Below are 20625 nucleotides of genomic sequence, written 5' to 3'. Positions count from 1 at the left end.
ATATACTGTTATATATTATGTAATGCAGAAGTAAAATCAAGTGATGTTAAAAGTGTACAATGCAACATGATCATGTAGTATAGGTCACCGCACAACAAAACAATGCTACCAGAGAACAGATACCTCTTTTTTTAGTAACCGATTTTGTAATTCCTTGAATATGTGTACAAGTGAGAACTATTTAATACATATTTAACACAAGAATACAAGGGCACCTAAGAGAATTATCAACAATCCTCAAAAGTAACGACAAGGTCAACCCACTGGACCATTTCAGAACCAAGAGTGTAAACACTGGACACTAGTGAAAACTCTGGTGGAAGTGGATTTAAAAGTGAGAACAGGAGGCACTTCTTTTAACGGTTTGAGAGCAAATGGAACAAGCTACAGTACATAGCCACTGCCTAGGTTTTCACCTGCTGAGGGTTTCTTCCATTTCAGAAGTAATTATGCTGTCAGTGCAGCTCAAATATTTGCATTTTTTTGGCAGTTTTCCATGCTGCCTACTAGACAAACTGACTGAGCCAAAATTATTTTGTCAAAACCAGTGAAATAATGAAGCAAAGAGTAGTCAGTATGTAAAAATTAAGGTTGTAACAGAATTTGCAATCTGTTATTTTAACTTTCAGTGCTTTTCGAGCACAATTTGTCTATGTAACGTACTGTAATGATATAGTTAAATGTGGGGGGGGGGGGTTCAAAGATCACTATGGTTTGATGTGAAACAAAGTTTTAAAGACAAACCAGGATGGTCCTCATTCCTAGAAGAGAGCGACTGATAAACTCGCAAAGCGAGATGGCATAGCTCCTCCCTGCCATTGAAGGCCTGTGACCTTGTGCAGAAGAATAACTGGTTCATTCTTCCCATCTGCCATCTTACACCAAGGGAAAAGGGGGAAGAAGGGCAAGAAGATCAGCCAGGCCAGGAACAGAGGCCTCTTGCTCTCAGACTTTAGCCAGGGGGGAAATGATAACTACAACACGCTGCTTCCATTATTTGTTCTCTAGATACAGCAGTCCAGTAAACTCGCTGCTGACCCTTTGACCAAGTCCTGACAAGTACATAAAGGTCAGGAAAGGCAACTAGATGAGGCCGTAACCTTTGACCTTTGGGATCAGTTGGAACAGTTATAACTGGGGTCTGGGGTGGCCCAGTTAGTATTGCTGCCTCACAGCACGGGGCCCCTGGGTTCAATCCCTGAATTGGGGTGATACCTTTGTGGAGTTTATATGTTCTCCCAGTGTTCACACAGGTTTCCTTAGGTGTTATGGGTTTTTTTTTCCCCCCACATTTCAAAGGTATGCTGGTAGGTTTTTGGGAAAATTGGCCCTGGTGCGTGTACATGTTTGTGTCTGTGTGTGTCCTGCAATAGACTGGCGTCTCATCCAGGGTGCATCCCGCTTCTCCCCCAATGCTTGCCGGGATAGGATGGATCTGGACTCTGGCTGCAGACATATAAATTGAAAAAAAAAATGAATTTAAAGTAAAGAAAAATAAAAAAAGAGAAAAGAATGATACAAAATACAATTTGCTGCTGATAAAAAGCACTGCAATGGTTGGTTTTGTTCTTGCACAAAAATAGAAACCTTAAAAAAGCTTCTAAAATAACTAACTTGAGAATATTTTAGGCATCTCCGAAGAATCTCTCATTTACAAATTCTGCAGCTGCAGTTTTACCATAAGTGTTGTCAGACCACACTGCATACTGCTCTCGGATTAAAAGAATAGAACCAACACTACAGCACTACATACAAATAGCATGGCTACTGAAGATGAAACACCTTATCTTGACATTCCTACAATATCATACAGATCATGGACTAGGCTTCATAAGACCATAGTTTCACTATTATTAAAAAAAAAATCAGAAAAAAATAACAATTCAAAATTTCTGGTTTTCTACCCAAGAAAAAGTTTTCACTTGCATACATATTCATGGAATTACAAAATGAATCACTAAAAAAATGAGGTATTTCAGGAAATGTAATTTTCCCTTAAAATATATTCTATAAAACCAACACCGAATTTGTCAGCACAAAATGCTTGATAATTATTCCTTTACAACATAAAATACTAGCCTAAATTCACATTAAAATGCACTCGGACATCAAGCTAAACTAATATCAAAGAACTGAGTAACTGCAATGTTCTCAATGCCCAATCCCATTTCTGTTGCAAGATTTGGGATTTTAATCAGTAGCCCATTCAGATAGAAATGATTCCAGTGCACAAAGAAACAGCAAGGTTATTTCAAAATGCTGTATGTACACAGTTTAAAACACAATTTGCAAACTATTTGTGGAACAATTGGAATTGCATTAGGTAACCAATTACATTACCACTACTTTAATTACACCAGAACCTTAACTCCAATTAAGAAAACCATCAGATCAAACAGAATTCCACTTGGAACAAATAAAGCATAATGAAATAGTAATGGTTCAAATTAATGCCACCTGAATTTAAAGACTCAGGTCCTTATGACCTCCAAGGAAAGACAAACCTCAACATATTCAACAATTTGCAGCTCTATGCTGTACTGTAGATCAAGCTGATGAAATGTCCTCTAAAACAACATTCAAGGTAGTTCAGATTCATGGCTTCGGCTCCCCACTGATGCTCTGTCTCCAAGCTGAAAGCCACTGTAGATTAATTCATCCCCAAATTCAGGAGCATACAGACCTGTTCCCTTTCAGCAACACCAAGTCACTTTTCCTGGCTTACCCCAAATATTTCCTTTTAATCACATGAATGTTCACTGAGCCACTGTAAAATTGTTGTACAAATATATTAACATTCTATAAAGTAAAATTCTGAAGTAATTAAACTTCAAATTCCATTTCTGAGCTGCTGCCCACATTAAAAAAAACCTAGATCTGAAGGTTTCTCCTGCATTAGAGAGAAAAAGGAAGTAGGCATTTTACGCCTGTGCTTAAAGGGCTCATTTACATAGAAACAAATGGAAAAAAAAAATAACTGAAAGCAACGCAAATAAGGGTACCTGTGCTGACTAATTATTAACATTGACATCCGCTTGCTTACTGCTGCAGTATAACTAAATTCGGAGCTCTAAGGCTTTCTATGAGGAAAGACAGAGCAGTCAAATTACCCAACCTAAAGTGAGTAAATGACCCACCTTTTAGAGACCAAATTAAAAATCACAGCTTAATATATAATTCTTTCCCAATAACCAGGGGGGTTCTCATTATTCTAAGTGGCCCAGAAATCATTATAAGCCTAGATATTGACAGCGTGAATCTGGACTGCATCGCTAACTGGCCATGGGCTTTATTCCCAAGTGTATCGGACAGGCCCTGCCTCATAAGGGAAAGCCCTGAATCAACAATGGAGTCTCTGGTGACCTTTGCAAGCTTAGGGTTCGGACACCGCACGCTAACCACAGAGCCAGCATTTTCATTAAAAGCACCAGCAATGCAAAATGCTGAATTCTGCACCTTGTTAATGCTTATGCAGTAAATTCTAAGAACAACAAAGTGCTGGGTTGCGTGAGCAGTTTTTATTAATTTAAAAATTTAGAAAAAAAACAGATTGCATTCTCTCATGATTCTCACGTTTCCCTAATGAAGAACTCTGACATCCATTTTAGAATTATCTGTTAAAACCGTGGAAAGAATTTGCTTTTATGGAAAAACAACAAGACATAAGCACAATCCTCATATATCAAATGAGATCCACAATATAATAATTAAGTTAAAAAAGTCATAATTTTCAAATGACTGACAGGGAATACTTTTCAATATCAGTAGGGACATACTTGTTTTTTTTAGAATTAAATCTCTATCATCGTGTCTTATCACATCTGTTCAATAAAATATCACTGCATCGGCTACTAAAATCTTAATGTTGTATAATAGTAAGAAATTTGTCATTGCCCTTGGTTTATTTTAACGTAGCCTCACGTAATTCTCAGAAAAACGCTCTGAGTGTCCATCAGCATCCTCATTCCTTCTGATCAGACACAGCATTGTTAAAAAAGACGTCCCTTTTAGGTCTGTCTGAGAAAACCTGCCTTATTTTAATGCATATTAAAAACATATCTCATTCAGCACAACCACACAGATGTTCAGAAAGGAGATTTGCCCAACAACAGTCAGGTCTGCCAAATATTCAGTATACCCACGACAATACAAAGCTTTTTCCCCAAACAGAGATAAGCTAATACTTCCCTCAGACTCACTCTTTCCACACCCTTCCTTTTCCTTCTCTTCTAAAAATATACATTCTATCCATCACCTCGGCATGAACAACTTAATAAAATTTAACTGTGAAAGAGGGTCATCAAATTAGCTGACTGTACAATCACAAGTGACCACATAAGTTACAAAGCCATAAAGCTCTAACGCTAACCACCAGGCCGGACGCAGTCACAACTGTCAAAAAGACAAGATGGTACGCTCCCTCTGAAACTAAACTTCTCAACACAGGGATACCAAGCAGGGCAGCACAATGGGACAGCAGTTAGCATTGCTGTCTCACAGCACTGGGGCCCAAGGTTCCATTTATAGGGCACTATCTGCATGGAGTCTGCATGTTCTCCCTGTGTTCATGTGGGTTTACTCCAGGTGCACTGGCTTTCTCCACAGTCCACAGACATGCTGGTAGGTGAAGTGCACTCTGGGAAATGTTGGGCCTGATGGGAGTGTGTGCATGTTTGTGTCTGTGTGTACCCTGGGATAGACTGTCCAGGAACCCGCTGCTCTGGCTCCCCTGCGGCCCCGTACTAGATCAAGCAGTTAGAAAATGGAGGGATGTATGAACAGTGCACACCTGCCTTGTACATTGCACTGCAGATTCACCAGTGAATTGTTCAACAGCAGTTTGCATTCAAACAGATTATTTTCTTTTAATTTTCTTACTTTAATTTTATTAGACAGGTTACAACGTAGACAATTGGCCCATCTTGCTTATTTGACTGCCGCTAGCGTATCAATCCAAGCAGCACGTGCAGCCGATTCAGATGCCTGGAAATCAGCTTCAACAATGTGGCCGGACAGTCCGCTCCTGAAAACCAAACACTGCATTCAGGAAGCACTTCTTCGCAGAATCCCAACGTTGTTCCCCTGTGCTCTCAGTTCCCAGTTTTATTATGGGTCCTGAAGTATTCCTTGTGGTAGATTTGAAATCTACTCGGAGTCAGTGCCTTTACCCTGCGCCTGTGTGAAGCTTTCCTGTTTAGGAGCTAATATTGATGCCTTTGTCTGAGCCGATTCCAGAGCAGCAAAGTTCTTTTATGTAACAAGGCAATCACAATTTGACAACGTATTCTAAATGAGGCCTCACCAGTACACAGATTAACTTCTCTTTACTTCAGCTGTACAGTTTTCACCTTATATCCAAACATTGTTTTTTAATAGCTTCACTTTGTTATTGTCTGGGCAAGGACAGAAATCCTAAATCCTTGTCATTAGTTGCTGACTCAAGCTCAGTTCCACCCATTCTGTACCTTATGTATTCTTGCATCATTGCTACACAATAGTTCTGAACGTCTATATTAACTTTTCGGTTTCCAGTTGTCTGCTCAGTCCTCAAAGATTTCTAAGCTGTTTTGAAATACCTAAGCTGCTTCTAAAGTGTTTGCTACCCCCACCATTTTTCTTTTATCGGCACATTTATACCTCACATTTCTAGAAATATTGAATTAACTAAAGCATTTAAACTTAATCATGGAGAGAAATTAAAAACTATTGATGAATTCTCTGAAACCTGTGCAAGTTTGAAAAAACTGCATTATTTCAGAAACTATAAAACTGTGAAACTCAAACTACTTGATTTTCTCATCTGTTGAGAGACAGTGTACAGTACACCGTTGGCATCATTCTTTCAAGACTGATATGTCTCGGAATAAAAAGGATTCTAATAAAACAATACAATTATATGCACAGAAATCCACAACACACACCAACATAATATGAAACGAATAACCAGGATAAAATAAATTATTTTATTATTGTACCTTTTCCACAGGCAGTATAAACTTTACTGAACACTGAAGACCTATAACCGTTCAGCATTACTGAAGTATATAGTATACATAATACGTATATAATGTAATATATCCAAATTGTCTTCATAACCTCTAATTTCACTCACAGGGCCCTTCACTCACCAGACAAGCCCTGTGCTGCCCAGCCATTGTAATTTGCCCAAAGCATACTGTATCACCCTTAACTCTACCACTCCTTTAGATAATAATAATAATTATAATAATTGCTTACACTTATATAGCGCTTTTCTGGACACTCCACTCAAAGCGTTTTGCAGGTAATGGGGACTCCCCTCCACCACCACCAATGTGCAGCATCCACCTGGATGATGCGACGGCAGCCATAGTGCGCCAGAACGCTCACCACACATCAGCTATAAGTGGGGAGGAGAGCAGAGTAATGAAGCCAATTCATAGATGGGGGTTATTAGGAGGCCATGATTGGTAAGGGCCAATGGGAAATTTGGCCAGGACACCGGGGTAACACCCCTACTCTTTTCGAGAAATGCCCTGGGATTTTTAATGACCACAGAGAGTCAGGACCTCGGTTTTACGTCTCTTCCGAAGGACGGCGCCTGTTTACAGTATAGTGTCCCTGTCACTATACTGGGGCATTAGGACCCACATGGACTATAGGGTGAGTGCCCCCTGCTGGCCCCACTAACACCTCTTCCAGCAGCAACCTTAGTTTTTCCCAGGAGGTCTCCCATCCAGGTACTGACCAGGCTCAGCTGCTTAGCTTCAATGGGTTGCCAGTTGTGAGTTGCAGAGTGATATGGCTGCTGGCTAGATGACAAACTGCTGATTACCACATTACTGCAAAAGCCCGAGAAACACTCTATGCCCTACTTTCTGATGCATCAGAATGTAACGTTTGAGAGTTACAGTCGGTGTTCCTCATTCAAAGATTTGTTGTGGAAAAACAGAAGCTAAAGAAAAATATTTTTCCCTGTGAATTCCACAGGACAGCTCTGCTCAATACAAGCTGGCTGCTTCTTTGTGAGCACTCCCCTGACGAAAGTATGTGTACACCTCCATCATTTTTTTAAAAATTCCCAACATCATCTGCAGTGACAATATGAAGAGGTTCAAGCAGGGACCGGCGACAGAGTGCAAGTTGCAAAGAAGATGAAGAGGTTATTTCCAGGTCGAAAAGTTCAAAGATAGGACAAAAAAATATTTAGGCTGTGGAGCCTTCTTCAGACACATCAAGGGAGTTGTCCTAACCCAAATACAGAATATCAGAGAATTACAGAAAATATACAGAATCCATATTACATCAGCCTGTCTTAAACAAGCGTACAGCATTTGATTAAGACTACACAGTTACTTCAGCCCACACTGTGAATTTCAAAAATAAGTCTCTGATCGGTCATCAAAGGAGAGCATCTAATTTATAACTGCCAAAGGAACGCTAGCTTAAAACCACAAGGGGGCTGAAAGAAAACTCTTTTGGTGTTTGAAAAATGAGCCAACAAAGCAGTTGGGAAGATACATCCCCCCACACGACCTCTGACATCTTCCATTCCTGCAGAGCATGGAGACAAACACACTCCACAAAATACCTTGGGAATCTCTGCAGTCTGGTTGCAAATATTAGGGTCCAGCTATTACATATAAACATGTTTTTGTCCTCTACATTTTGTTATACCCTCCCTGGAATTACCCGTTTTAAAGTATACTGATTTGTATTGTACAGTATATTTTGCTTTTGTGTATACAGAATATTTTTTATGGCTGCTTTTCATTTGTTTAATCTGGGATGCCCTTAGACAAATGTTCAGTGCTGAGAGCCTTGGTGAAATGTTTTAAGAGTGTAAACCATGGTGCTCTTGATAACTAGCAGTTCACATTCTGTTATAGGAGAATCTCCTTCAGCCCTCTGCTGTACATCAGTTGATCCTCCCACTCAATCTCCAACACTCCCTTAGCAGTTTGACACAACTGACCTGTAAGAGCTGAGAGATTAATTCACCCAAGGGAGTGAACTAGGGCGTGGGTCAGTGTTTCTGTCTTCTGAGGAATGCAGCTCTGATTGCAACTGGGAAAGAAAATGTCACTGTATTTGCCAAGTGTCCCCATCTCCACAGAGGTGAATGACAAAAACAGCTATCATTATCATCTGAATTGAATACTCCCAACTATGGAGAGTAGATTCTGTTAATTTCTGGCTCATAATGACAACCTTAGCTATTTAAACTGTCGAAGTGGAATTCTTGCACCGTACAGTGGTCTTTCTGCAGTCTATTAACACTGGATAGATCTAAAAGCACAGGGTGCATCAATTTAAAATCCTCCCAAAGTATAAAAGAAGATCTGTTAGAAATCATGAACTGATTCAACAAAGCAACAGCTCAGTACAGCTAGGGCTGGCACCAATTTACAGGAAAAATACGATTTAAGAGACAACAGCACTTTGACAGGCCTCGATCAGTCTGCATCCAAGTTAAAAGCGTTCATGGTCTTATACAATCTGCTCTAATGGAAGGTATTTAAAGGAGCAAGGACCTATATAACCAAAACTAATAATAGTCACAGACACTACCTTGCTCCAGTGGAAACATCTAAGTAGTTAGTTCCATACTCCCACAAACCTTTGGGTAAAGTAGGGCTTCGTGTTCTCGGGTTTTAAATACACTTTCACATACAGTTCCTACTTCGTCCCTCTGGTTTGTGTTTGCGCTGTTTATTCTGAAGACATGCAGGGGGTTGACTCTGTCTTTGAGGATTTTGAATACTTTGAATGAGGCCCTCTCGTAGACTATGAAGGTTCAATCTCTTCAGCTTGTCAGTGCAGGTAATACTACTGTAGTGAACCTTACACAACACATAACAACCACACTGCACCTATGAACACTATCGTTTCAAAGGGAAAACTCAAGTGACCGACTGAAAGTTCACAAGCTCTCAAGTCTCAGGTTCACACTGACGTTTGTTTCCCTCTCCACCTCCTGCTTATCCTCCAGGGAGGCAACTGAACAGCTGTAGTTCAGAGTCTTTTCCATAAATACACCACGCCTGATGCAGTGCTTTGATTCACTGCAAGAAGTCTCACAAAAAAAGTTCCAGGGCGAGAACGCAAGCCGAGAAACTGCACCATCTCACAACAGCGCTACCTCCTTTGTCCTGGTAAAGAAAAAAATCTTGTCCTCTTTCGTGAGCATTGCGACTACTAATAAGAAACCGTGTCAGGTCCGTGTATTTTGACACGAGCTCCACTGTGAATAGCTTGTGCCTGTGAACAAGAGCTGAATGCACATTGCCTTGCATTCTGCTTGTGAACGTAGGGGCTGGCTTCTGGCAGACATAAAACAGGAAGCTTATCTTGCACGAGCGGCTGGAATTGTAATCACGGTGTACACTTGGCTCCTCTGACATTGGATCTAAGGTTGGATACCCAAGGGGTAATGTTTAAACGTTACTGCAGATGCACTGGAATCAAGGAAAGAGATAAAGGAACAAAGACCGCATAATGCACTTATGGTTTAATGTACTGGCGATCACATCCTGCACTGGATGATAAAGAAGACACAGCATACAGGCAATCTACAAAAAGTATCAAAACACTACCGCACAACAATCACTGGAATCCACAGTGTGTATCCACTCATCTCTCCCAATCCGATAATGGAAAGCTGAACTTTTGCAGGTGTACACAAACAGGGTCTTAAGGTGCAGAGCATTCAGAACTCAGGTGTGGAGATTTTCACCAAAACTAAAATGTATGAACAAATATCTCCTGTTTTAGCTACCTTGCATAGACACCCTATGGATTTTAGAAAAACAAAATACCGCTGTTCATCATTAATGGCTAGAATGGTCTGTCAGCAGAGAATACCAGTGAAACCAGTGAACTGTTAATTCACTATACACCTACAGGTAGAGGACAAAAACAATGGAAACAGCAATGCAAAGTCACTTAGTAGGACTTTGAGCCACCACATGTGCTCAGTACAGCATCTATGAGCCATGGGACAGATTGATCCAGTATCTAGGACTCTGTAGGAGGAATACAAGACAATACAATACAAGGAATACAGCTCAGGCCAGACTGATGGAGGTGGCAGACGCTGTCTCAGCAGATTTCACCATTACGTTTAGAGACATGATTACACAGCACTGAAGATGGTAGGGGGCCCTTGATGACCGGTTCAATCAAGATCAAGCACTGCTGGATATGAGGGCAGGTGGAGTGCTATGATCCTGATGGTGTCGGCCGACTGCGACTGTGATTACCCAAGCAGAAGGTTACGATTGGCTTGACATAAAGAGGCAGCCATGAGGCTGACAGGGGCTCTCTCTCCAACAGCAAGCTCCTCCAACTTCCTAGGTACCTGCTGGTGCTTTCCTGTCAGTGAGGGACTCGCCTCTCCCAAACAGTCCCACTCTGTCGCAAACATCCAGTACGTTACTGCAGAGTTTGCAGCATGTCAAGAGATGAATGATTCACCAGGAAGGAGGGTTTGTGGAACCCCACCTGTACTTTTCAGCCTCTCCTTATGGGCCCGCAAAGTCACTGGGGGTCAAGACAACGACTCTATTGGCAATCCCAACAAAACTAAGTTGGCATTTTAAACATGTGACAGCCCAATAGAACTAAACCAGAAATATCTTTACATCACATTTTTGTAGCCAAGCTACATCAGGCTTACAAGCATTATGTTTATGGAAGGATTAAAAACCCGCTGGTTTTACAGTAAAATAAGGAAATAATTTTCTCAAAAACAGGAAAAAAAAGTGAGCACTTGCAAAAACAAAAAAGGCTTTTCAAAAGGAAGAAATGTTCAGAATTTGAAAACCAAAAGGAAATTTCAAGGTACCACTTGAAACGCTGATGACAGACACCTGAAAAACTGTTCTACACTAACGGATTAATGAAAAGTTTTATCGTCCATCAAAGTGCTGGATTAAACAGTGTCAAGCACTGGTAATCTCAAAATAATTGGCACAGGTTTCTAACAGGAAATGGGGGGCTAAAATATTAAAAACCTGGTACAATCTATATTGACTGTTTTACACTGTATAACAAGTGTTCATTGAACAGGAATTCAAATAAACACAATTGGAAGCACTCTGGAAAAAAATAAGATTAACTCCCTTGTAGTTTTAATCAAACAAGAACAACCATCAGAATTGTTGAACAATTTCCTCAACAGCCACTCGGATTTCCTTTCCTGCAACAAAAACCATTCTCCCATCTGCTGGACTGCAAATATGTTTTTTCTACCTGATCAACTACCTCAAAACGTGCAGGATGGCCTGGTCTTCCACTGTGTAATAGTTTCACAGCAAGTTCCTTTGCCTCTTCCAAGTCAACGTCAAACGAAGCAACAAGTTTGTTAACATGTGTTAGGAAATCTAAATCTGCACATGCAATTTCTCTTGACACAAATTTCACTGAGAGCACAAGCTCACACCTTGTTTGCTTTTTAGAATTTATCCCGTTGACTTTCGGTGCCCATGCCTGTATATCCTAATACACATCAATACCTCATCTATGTTGCTCAACCACTATACAGTATCAAGGAGTTCCCAGCAATATCAGGGCCTGAAGTACAAACTTGAACACTCTGCCTTCACTTAACTCCTACAGCTGGATCCATTTTTTCCTCCCAAAACTAAAAAAAAAAATGGTTATCCTCATAAAAATAATCCTTTGGTATTTGTAATAGGTTCCACTAGTAGAAACCTTGTTTCAGTCAGTAAGATAATTTCTAATTCCCTGCGTAATTAAAAAACTAAATATTGTTTTAATGAACTTTATATTTATTGCATCTCTGTTTTTTCCAGTCACGGATTAGTAGAAAAATCTTGGTATAATCCTTGCGCTTATGTTTTTTTACTTAGCTATTGCATCAGTACTGTGGTTTGGCAATCAAAGCACTTCTATTAAGCACAAATAGTAGATAGCGTGTTCTTTATTGAGCAAGTACAGAACAGGGTTTAGACCAGGTGTACATAAATACTGCAACTGTCTGGGACAAAGAATAGGAAATGTTTGTATGAGCCGCAGGAATTATATTCATAATTTGTAATGCCACCATGATTGAGTGACAAAGAAAAGGATACACACAAAAGAAGTTCCTCAAAACAGTGAATTGAGCACAATGGAAACAGTATTACATAATTTACACTAAGGTAATAATAATTATAATAATAATTGCTTAATTGATTCTCTTTCTGATGTACTCCATACTCATACAGAAGATGGATAAGATGCAGAAGATGTTGATAAGGATAAGACACAAGATAAATAGATAAATGTTAAGATAGTAAAAAGACACTCCCAGAAAAGACCAGAAATGTTTGAATGGCACTTGAAGTACTTACTCACTTCTTCACATCTCCAGCTGATATGCTATGTAAATGCACACCAACACTTAAGAGGTAGATGATGTGAGTCACCCTTCCTGTATAAAACCTTCTGGGACTGAAACTTTTAGGCAGGATAGACATTTTCACACTATTGACTTAGTGTGAAAATAATATGATAAGATCACTTTATTGGCCATTTACAATTTCTTGTATTAGGAATTTGTCTTTTCGCATACCCCAGCTTGCTCTCCATGAGACACACAGGCACACAGACAGGGAGAGAAGCTTGGAGTCAGAGTAGGATTCCTCAGCCGGCTGCCGGGATATGAACCGGCAACCTTCCAGCCACAAGTGCAGATCCTTAGCCACATTAGCCACCGCACTGCCCCAAAGCAGACGCCCCTATTGTGCCGTGACCCGGATCTGAACCAGGGTTGTTGCGGCCATAACGCAAAGCACTGACCACTAAACAATCACGGCGAGCTACCAAGACACACACACAAATATTACTGAATCTTAAGATTTTTCAAATCAGAGATATGAGAAACTGTGGCAAAATATTGAATGCATTAAAAATAGTACTTTCTGGAGGATACAAGAAAACTCAAAAACTAAATGGCATAAAAGTTGTCTATGATTTTGAAATGTGCATTTCTGGTAGATCTTTGTGGTTTATTAAAAAAAAAAATTTGAAGGGTTTCAGAGTATCAGTAATTTCTATATTTTTCTATACACCCAGTTAACAATATTTATAACTTGATAAAATAGGATGGCCTACCAATAAGGTAATTTTATGGGTCTTGGAATCTTTTATGTGGTAGAATCTACTACAGCACATGAAATATAGAACTATAAGAATAACCTAAGTTCTAACTTCTGCCATTTTTAATTTTTCTACCTAATTTTCATTATCATTAAACATGAAATTGTTTCTTTTTTTAATTATAAAACATATGGACTGTTAAAATGTTCTCTTGTTCTTTGCGCCCGATACAAAATGGGAGTAAATCCATACAGACAGCTTTTGGTAAAAGCCTGGAGTTGGATTAATCTCCGAGAGCAGTGAAGCATCTAATTCCATTTCACTCTCAAAACAGAAGACAAAAAAAACAACCAGGAAAATACTATTCCTTAAAATCAGTTGTGCTCTTTTTGTTGTTGTCATGAAAAGCATTTGTCCTGTGATCAGTGATGTCGGATTTAAATGTTACAATTTGTCCCTTTCATACCAAAAATAACTATGTGTCTTTAACAATTAATCTCAGATTACACAGTACTGTATGATATACAGTATCAGGAGTCTTGCCTAGAGCTGAAGTACTAACAGAACTGTCTGCAGTAATGACAAATGCATAAGTTATTGAATGCCTAAGCAACTGTACAGCAAAAATACTGTCTAAAACTGAAAATGACACTTTAAATGAAAAAGGTTCACAACTCATCCTGATACAAAGCATTTAGATCAGCAATTTAGCCTTGCAGGTAATCGAATGGTGTCCTGTGGCTTACAACAAAAACAAACCGTGATGAGAAAGTTTATAACTTATAAATACAAGTTATTTCTGAACCCTGCGATGTATCACTCCAGATATCTCTGATAAGAATGTAACCTGGTGAGCTTTATATTGTAACATCTTCAACTGAAAAGGAAATACGCTCTTGCAAACTCTTTGACGCTCCAAAGAAGAAGCCCTCTGTCACACAAAGGTTTCGCACGGAGTTAATTTTTGTTCGGGGAAACTTGACTAAAAATGTCCCTGTTTCATTGAGTATATAAATGATGCTAAAAACATGGCAACTAATCAAAAAGCTCAAGGTTTATATTAGCAGACATACATTACAGATTTATATAAAGAATGCACAAAGCAGCAATTTAAATAAGAGCTACAATGCGTAACCAACTGTTGGAAAACTGAAAGCACAAGAGTCCTTATTTATAACTCAGCCTGACTGGCAAAGCGAGTCATCTTTGCATAAATGCAAATTAAGTGTTTTAAAAAGTGTACTTTGTGTGGCTGCAGTAAAGGTTTGGCAACCTGCTAATTATATTAACCTGTATTGAGTAATGCTTTAAAAATCCCATTAAAAAAAAAACATTTGTTATTATTTTTTCCCCTTGTCTAAGCCATTCTCCACCATACAATTTTCTATCCTGGAAAAAAAAATGCAATTATCTGTTTTCTTCTAAGAAGTAATCATCACTTGAGTGAAGAAACTTGATCAGCATCTCATTGCCACAATGTACTGTAGCCAGAGTTGGGTATAATAAGCTGTGGAGGAGGTTGCCAAGCTACCCTGGCCAGAAGCACAGTGATTCAGCTCAGTAAGATGCTTCTTTGCCTTCCTTGGCCTCAGCTCAGCAACAGCCAGTAGCCACTGAAAGATCCTTGTGAATCCCCTGTGAAGCCATGATGAGCTCAGCACAGCTGGGACTTCAAGCTGCTATTTCACAGACACAAGGGATGAGCTACAAACACAGAACATACAGGGACCTGCAGCACTGGCAGAAAATACTACTTTTTTACCGACCGCACCATAGGCAGTGCTCCCAGGTTTTTGGTGTTTATTTTTTTCCATCACGACATGCCCCTTTACACTTGACATTGGCCGATTCCTTTTCCCAGTTAAGAACACAGTCCCTGCTCATTTTGATTCCTGGCGTGCTGCTTTTCACATCACAGACACTGACTGTTTCGTCTGTTTCACCCTACTAATCCATCACGCAGAGTTCAAAGGCAGTGATAATCACTAATCCCAGAGCTCAACTAACTCGCATTTCATTCCTGCAATGTGCTCAAGGATATTCGTGTAAAATACTGCACACTTATTTTCGCCGGCTGTGAAATGAGACTATTCTTTTCCAATAGGACAGAGAAGTATATAGTGTACAATAATCACCACCCCAATGTATCATTCCACAATCAAAGGGTAATGAACACAATTTTCTGGGATATAGTGAACATGCAACATGTGCTTACTGCACTTTTTAAAAAAATGTTAGAAATTATTTGCTAAAAAACTGACAACACCATTCAAATGTCATTCACTGAAGTGCTGTTAGTTGTAGTTGCTGGTCTCTGGGTTGCTATGAAATCTAGCCATATTACAACTTCATTCATTTTGTGGTTTATCAAATGTAATTGCAATATGACAAAAGTGGGGAAAAAAAAGGTAAGCAGACCATCAGAAATGCAAAGTAGGCAATACTTTTGTTCGCTTAATCCACATTAAAAGTCATTCTCCAACAAAACTTGAGATGCAATTTGACTGAAGCGGAACGAGTTTCCAGATTTTCCATTTCAATGAAGCATACTACATCAAAGGCAAAGAAATCTTGAAATGTATTTTTTCAAAAAAGTTGGTATTGCATAACATAACCTCATTAAATTACACTTAAGGAAAGAGTTAAGCTGTGTTGGGTCAGAAGCAACTATAGTACTTTAGAGAGGGTGAGCACAAAGCCTCTGAATGTTGAATGTCTGATTTTTTGTTTAATAAACAATGACAAAGTAGAATTTGTGTGTACTGTCAAATGGGATAGATTTATCTACTGTTAGGACTTCTAGGTGAAGGTCAGATGTCTCTTAATATGTAAAACCAGACAATCTTAAGAGAATGCACTTTCTTTTCACAACACTGTATCTGTATCACACATAAAACACAGACCTTCCACCAACATCAAGAGACGGATTTCAATAACTTTCTGCTCCAGAACACTTCAATTCTCATCTTCTGTAAGCTGCTAAATAAATATTAATTCAGTAGTTTCTATGAGATTCAAGGGTTTCACAAGTGTTTTGACAAGTCCAGAGAGAAGAAAAAAAAAACTTAACAGATATGTTCTCCACAATGAACAGTTCATACAAACTTCAATTTCTTTTCTCATTTGCTTTGTGTATTAACTTAATATTTCATCTGCAATGTGAGTCCTTTTTTCTGACCTGACTGTAACTTTTAAGAAATTAATATTCCAACATCTTTCATTGGAACAGTCTTTTCAACAGGCTATGGGTTATGCCGTTGAAGGACTTTACTCCTCCAACTCCAGATGAATAAAATTAAAATGTGATTTAAAACATCACTGCTGCCCGGCAAGCCATTTCTATTTCAAAGGAAGGTAACAAACTGTTTGCAGATCTCCAGCCATTATCCATCCATTTACTAATTACTTTATCCAGTACAGGGTCGCAGGGGACAGGGCCTATTCCTGGCAAGCAAAGCAGGATACACCCTGGATGGGATGACAGTCCATCACGGAGCCCACACAGAGACAAACATGCACACACACTCGCACCAGGGCCAATTTTTCCAGTAGCCAATTACCTAAAGATATGTCTCCAGACTGTGGGAGAACACCCGAGTCCCTCGAGGAGACCCTTGCAAACACAAGGAGAACATACAAACTCCACACAGATGGCACCCAGTGAAGCAATGCTAATCACTGCGCCACCCTACCCAAATCTCATTACTGCCTTTTTCATTTTAATTTCGTAAAAGTCGCAAATGTCTCACTTCATTATGCACCCCAGAATTGTTTTGAGGTTTTTGTAGATACTTCCATCATTAAATTTTACTCTCCTCTAGTTTTTTTTTTATGCATTTGGTTTTAATTTGCCAAACCGCAGGTCAGGACTATAGTAATGAGCTGTGTAACTACTATGATTTAAAAATGAGTTTATTTCTATATTTCAAACAGATCTGCATGCCCTTCAGTTTACTGTTTCATGCCAGGTTGCGGTAATTCAATGCATGCCATTTGAAATATTTCAGAGGACCTCCTGATGCTCAATATCACGATAAATATTTGTATATAACATTTTTTGACATAGGAATACATTCTGAGTGAAAAATAAAAATGCCCTTTTAATACAAAGCCCAAACTTAATGACATCAATGTCACTGTCAAAACTGAAGGAAATTCTTAAGTACTGTAAAACATTAAGATATCCATTTTAGAAGTGTGATTCATTGTTGTTGTCACTTCTTTCACCTGCCTGGATGAAAATTAAAATAAAAACAATGGTAATGATGTCTGACATCAAGAGCATGTGATGCCATGCAATCCTTTAAAGTTACTCACTGGTGTACTCAGACTTCCACTTGGCTATTAACGGCGCTAAAACACAAACTCGGAAACAGAACTGAGCAGTAATACGAAATGCCCCTTCGCCAAAATGTCTTTTGTGCTGTAACAGATGCAAAAATATATTGTGTTATCAGAAAGTTTTTTGTTGTTGTTGTTTTTGCTTGCTACATGTGCATCTCATATTCATATACGTTATACTGTACAAAACACCCATGACCTTAGTGAGAAAACAGGTCAGATTCATCCACTAGGATATCGAAGTCTTACACCACTGTGCTTGTCAGGCAACACATCAGCCAAAGCCAATATTAAAAAGAAGACGTTACAATGTTGTTTAGTGCCCATGTTAAAACGGCGGTTGTAATTGTCTCGTAGTCTCCATTACCCCTAGAAAAATAACACTGGAGGGCTGTGACGCCTTTACTGGTGCCTTTGCAGATTTTATGACCCAAAGGCTAGGGGCACTGGCAGAAAGACAAACACCTTGTAAAAACTTTCCCCGCAACCTCTTAACTGTACAGCCTCCAGAGAAGGGCTCTTACCCACGTCAGGCAACAACTGTCAGGATACACACAACTGATTACACAAAGGGCAAGCCCTATTGCAAACCAGGTCGGAAAACGCAACCTACTGCATTGTGCGACGGAGCAGAGACCGATTTTCCCAGCGTCTGTCTCAAGTCCTTGGGTGTGGTGAAGCAGCACAGTGCCTCTTCCACCTCACCACGGAGATGATCACTTTCCGTGTGTGCTACATTCTCACTCGGGCACAGCACGCCTCGCAAGCCCCATTTTTAAAAAGCAACAGCAAGTTTAACAGCGTCGCTGGTGATTTCACCACCTGTTCGTCTCGTTGTCCACCCCCCAGCATTGGTCTTACTTAAAAAGAAACCTTTGTGCATAAATGTCAAGTGTGAATCTGAAAAAGAGACACCAGACGGCCAAGGAACTTCCAGAATCAAAATGGGTCTTTTTGAAGCTTTAAAGTACTCGACAATTTTAATCAATTTTAAGACCACTTTCATCATGGAGAGATCCATCTACCAATACACCATCAATGCTATATCAGAGATATTATCAAATATCACAAAGCACTGGCTATCGGGCCCAGTTTCAACTGAGCAGTGCATTCCTGGAAATTAAAAGCGTATCCTCCACAACACAACTGAGGGACTACATCTAAACTATGCAACAGTGTACACTAAACCCACCTTAATACATCTGCAGCCTGCAGCGAGGATTTTAGCCCGTCCATATTTCACTCCATCGCTGATCCAGTCAAATACCTTATTTATTTTTGTTCAAATTCTTAAAGTAGAGGCTAGCTACCCTTAATGCCATATTGGTACAGTTTTCCAACAGTGTTATGTGAATGCGCCTAAACTATCGGTACGCGATTACCTCATGAGAACAAAGAGATAACGTGCGAATATATCACATTATCTTGTGTTACTTTCGAGCGACTGCAAATAACGCAAGAAGCGCGACAAACACTTCTTCTTGTCGGGCAGCAGGAGCAGAGCAGGGAGGTCTGGATGCGCTGCGCCGAGCGGAGTGTCAGTTCCCGTAACAACAACATGCTTGCAGACTGAAGTGGAGGAGCACGGTAAATAATGCTGGGCGCACGGAGTTGAGCAGGATTTGCAAACCGGCTCCACGGCACAGGAGTACGGGGACGCACCGCTGAAAGCGCCCGGGTCTTACCTGCTGGAAAGAAGGGAAAAAGATCTAGGTGAGCTCCCCTCGTCTTCTGCAATTCGCGAGCTGTCGAGGTCCCTGCTGTGGCGCTCCGGATGCTGTCCGTTCCGAACAACACATTAATTCCAGCCTCTCCCCTTTTTTTTTGTGTGTGTGTGTGCGCTTCTTTCGGAGAATATGGCGAAAGGGTGTGGACAACGACGGCCCCGTGATGTCAGCGCGCACGGCGGCGACGGGGGCCAGGAGGGAGTATGGCTCTCTCACTCCTCCGTCATGAGGGCAGGCGGGAGTCGCAGGCGGTGGTTTTCACCCGGTCTCAGCGCGCAGACCTTACCTTCTTAGTGACTCCCCGGAGCTACATATCAGAATCGGGTCAAGGGAAAAGTAGGCGTTAACGTGTAAGCCCAAATTCTCGTTTTCCATCATCTACGACGTAAAAAACAAAACATTTTCCCCGCAACAATGACAACAGACACACTTTGGGTATTGTGGTTAAGGTGGGGATCTGTTGATTATGTTAAACCGCTGCAGGTCTTCTATTTATACTGGTGATGTCAGCTACCTTGTGCTCCCTGGAATGAGCTCACCTTTGTAAAGCTGATATTTTGTTTTTCAGCTTCCCAATAACTGGAAATAGTGTTGCTTACTAATTATTACACATTTCGCAAAATCATATTACATCAACTGTAATACTGTATTCTGCATTCCAAATTTCGCAGTTCACTTCATTTATTCAGATTGTTCCACAATTGCAAAAGAGCAGTTACACTAACTAGGTACAGTACATTCTAAGGCATAGTACCCTATTCTGATCTTGTTTTAAATAAGCCCTTGTTTTTATTCTGTACTGCATTATAACAAATGTTATACAATGTTATACAAATGCAAATTTTTCATCAGAGTCGTACTTGGGAGTCAATTCTTTTTAAAGTTCATGAGTTGCCATCACTTAATTAGCTAATTGTTACTTAGGTTTTAAATGTTCATACTCGATGAAAGTTAAACTCTTGGAAAATGTTTATCTGACCTGGGATGTAAGAATGCAATTACAGCATTAGATACAGGTTCAGGAAACATTCTGTGACTACACTTCAAAAGAATGAGTCTTTGGATGTGTGATTAGAATATTAGAATTATCTGCTGTATAGTAGGAGTTTTACAATTGCTATCGACAAGAACCATAAATCATTTTTAAAAGGAAAATGACTACCTTTAATAATCTGTATAGATCACATTACTATAAATGTAGCAACAGCATATATCAACAATAATTTAAAGTAGGTAGCTGTGTCAGCATGCATCACACCTGAAGAAGGCTCCACGGCCGAAACGTTGTGTTCTCTTTCTTCTTTTTTTCAGCATGGAATAAACCTATTACTTGTTCCTATGGAATAAACCTTTACTTGTTCCTTCAAAAATTATTTGTGAGGGTCCTCCCCCATTTTTTTTCAAGAAGATTTAAAATTGTTTCCTTAAAGAAGCAAAACTAAAAAGACCAGGATATTTATTTGCTTAAACACAT

The 20625-nt window shown here is 39.7% G+C and overlaps 1 protein-coding gene across 1 annotated transcript in view; it reads right to left on the bottom strand.

Moving 5' to 3' along the window:
- Positions 1–19285, bottom strand: part of LOC148832988 (ras-related protein Ral-A) — a 38119-nt gene extending 18834 nt beyond the window's left edge. The window contains exon 1 of the mRNA XM_088918781.1: positions 19110–19285. The gene's annotated coding sequence lies outside the window, so the exon portion shown is untranslated. The remainder of the gene's footprint in view (positions 1–19109) is intronic.
- Between the last annotated feature and the right edge of the window lie 1340 nt (positions 19286–20625).

The sequence above is a fragment of the Atractosteus spatula genome, chromosome 6 (assembly GCF_055471065.1).
Source record: "Atractosteus spatula isolate fAtrSpa1 chromosome 6, fAtrSpa1.hap1, whole genome shotgun sequence".
Classification (NCBI taxonomy): Eukaryota; Metazoa; Chordata; class Actinopteri; order Semionotiformes; family Lepisosteidae; genus Atractosteus; species Atractosteus spatula.
The sequence above is the reverse complement of the archived record's forward strand: the minus strand, read 5'-3'. Positions and strand labels throughout refer to the sequence as shown.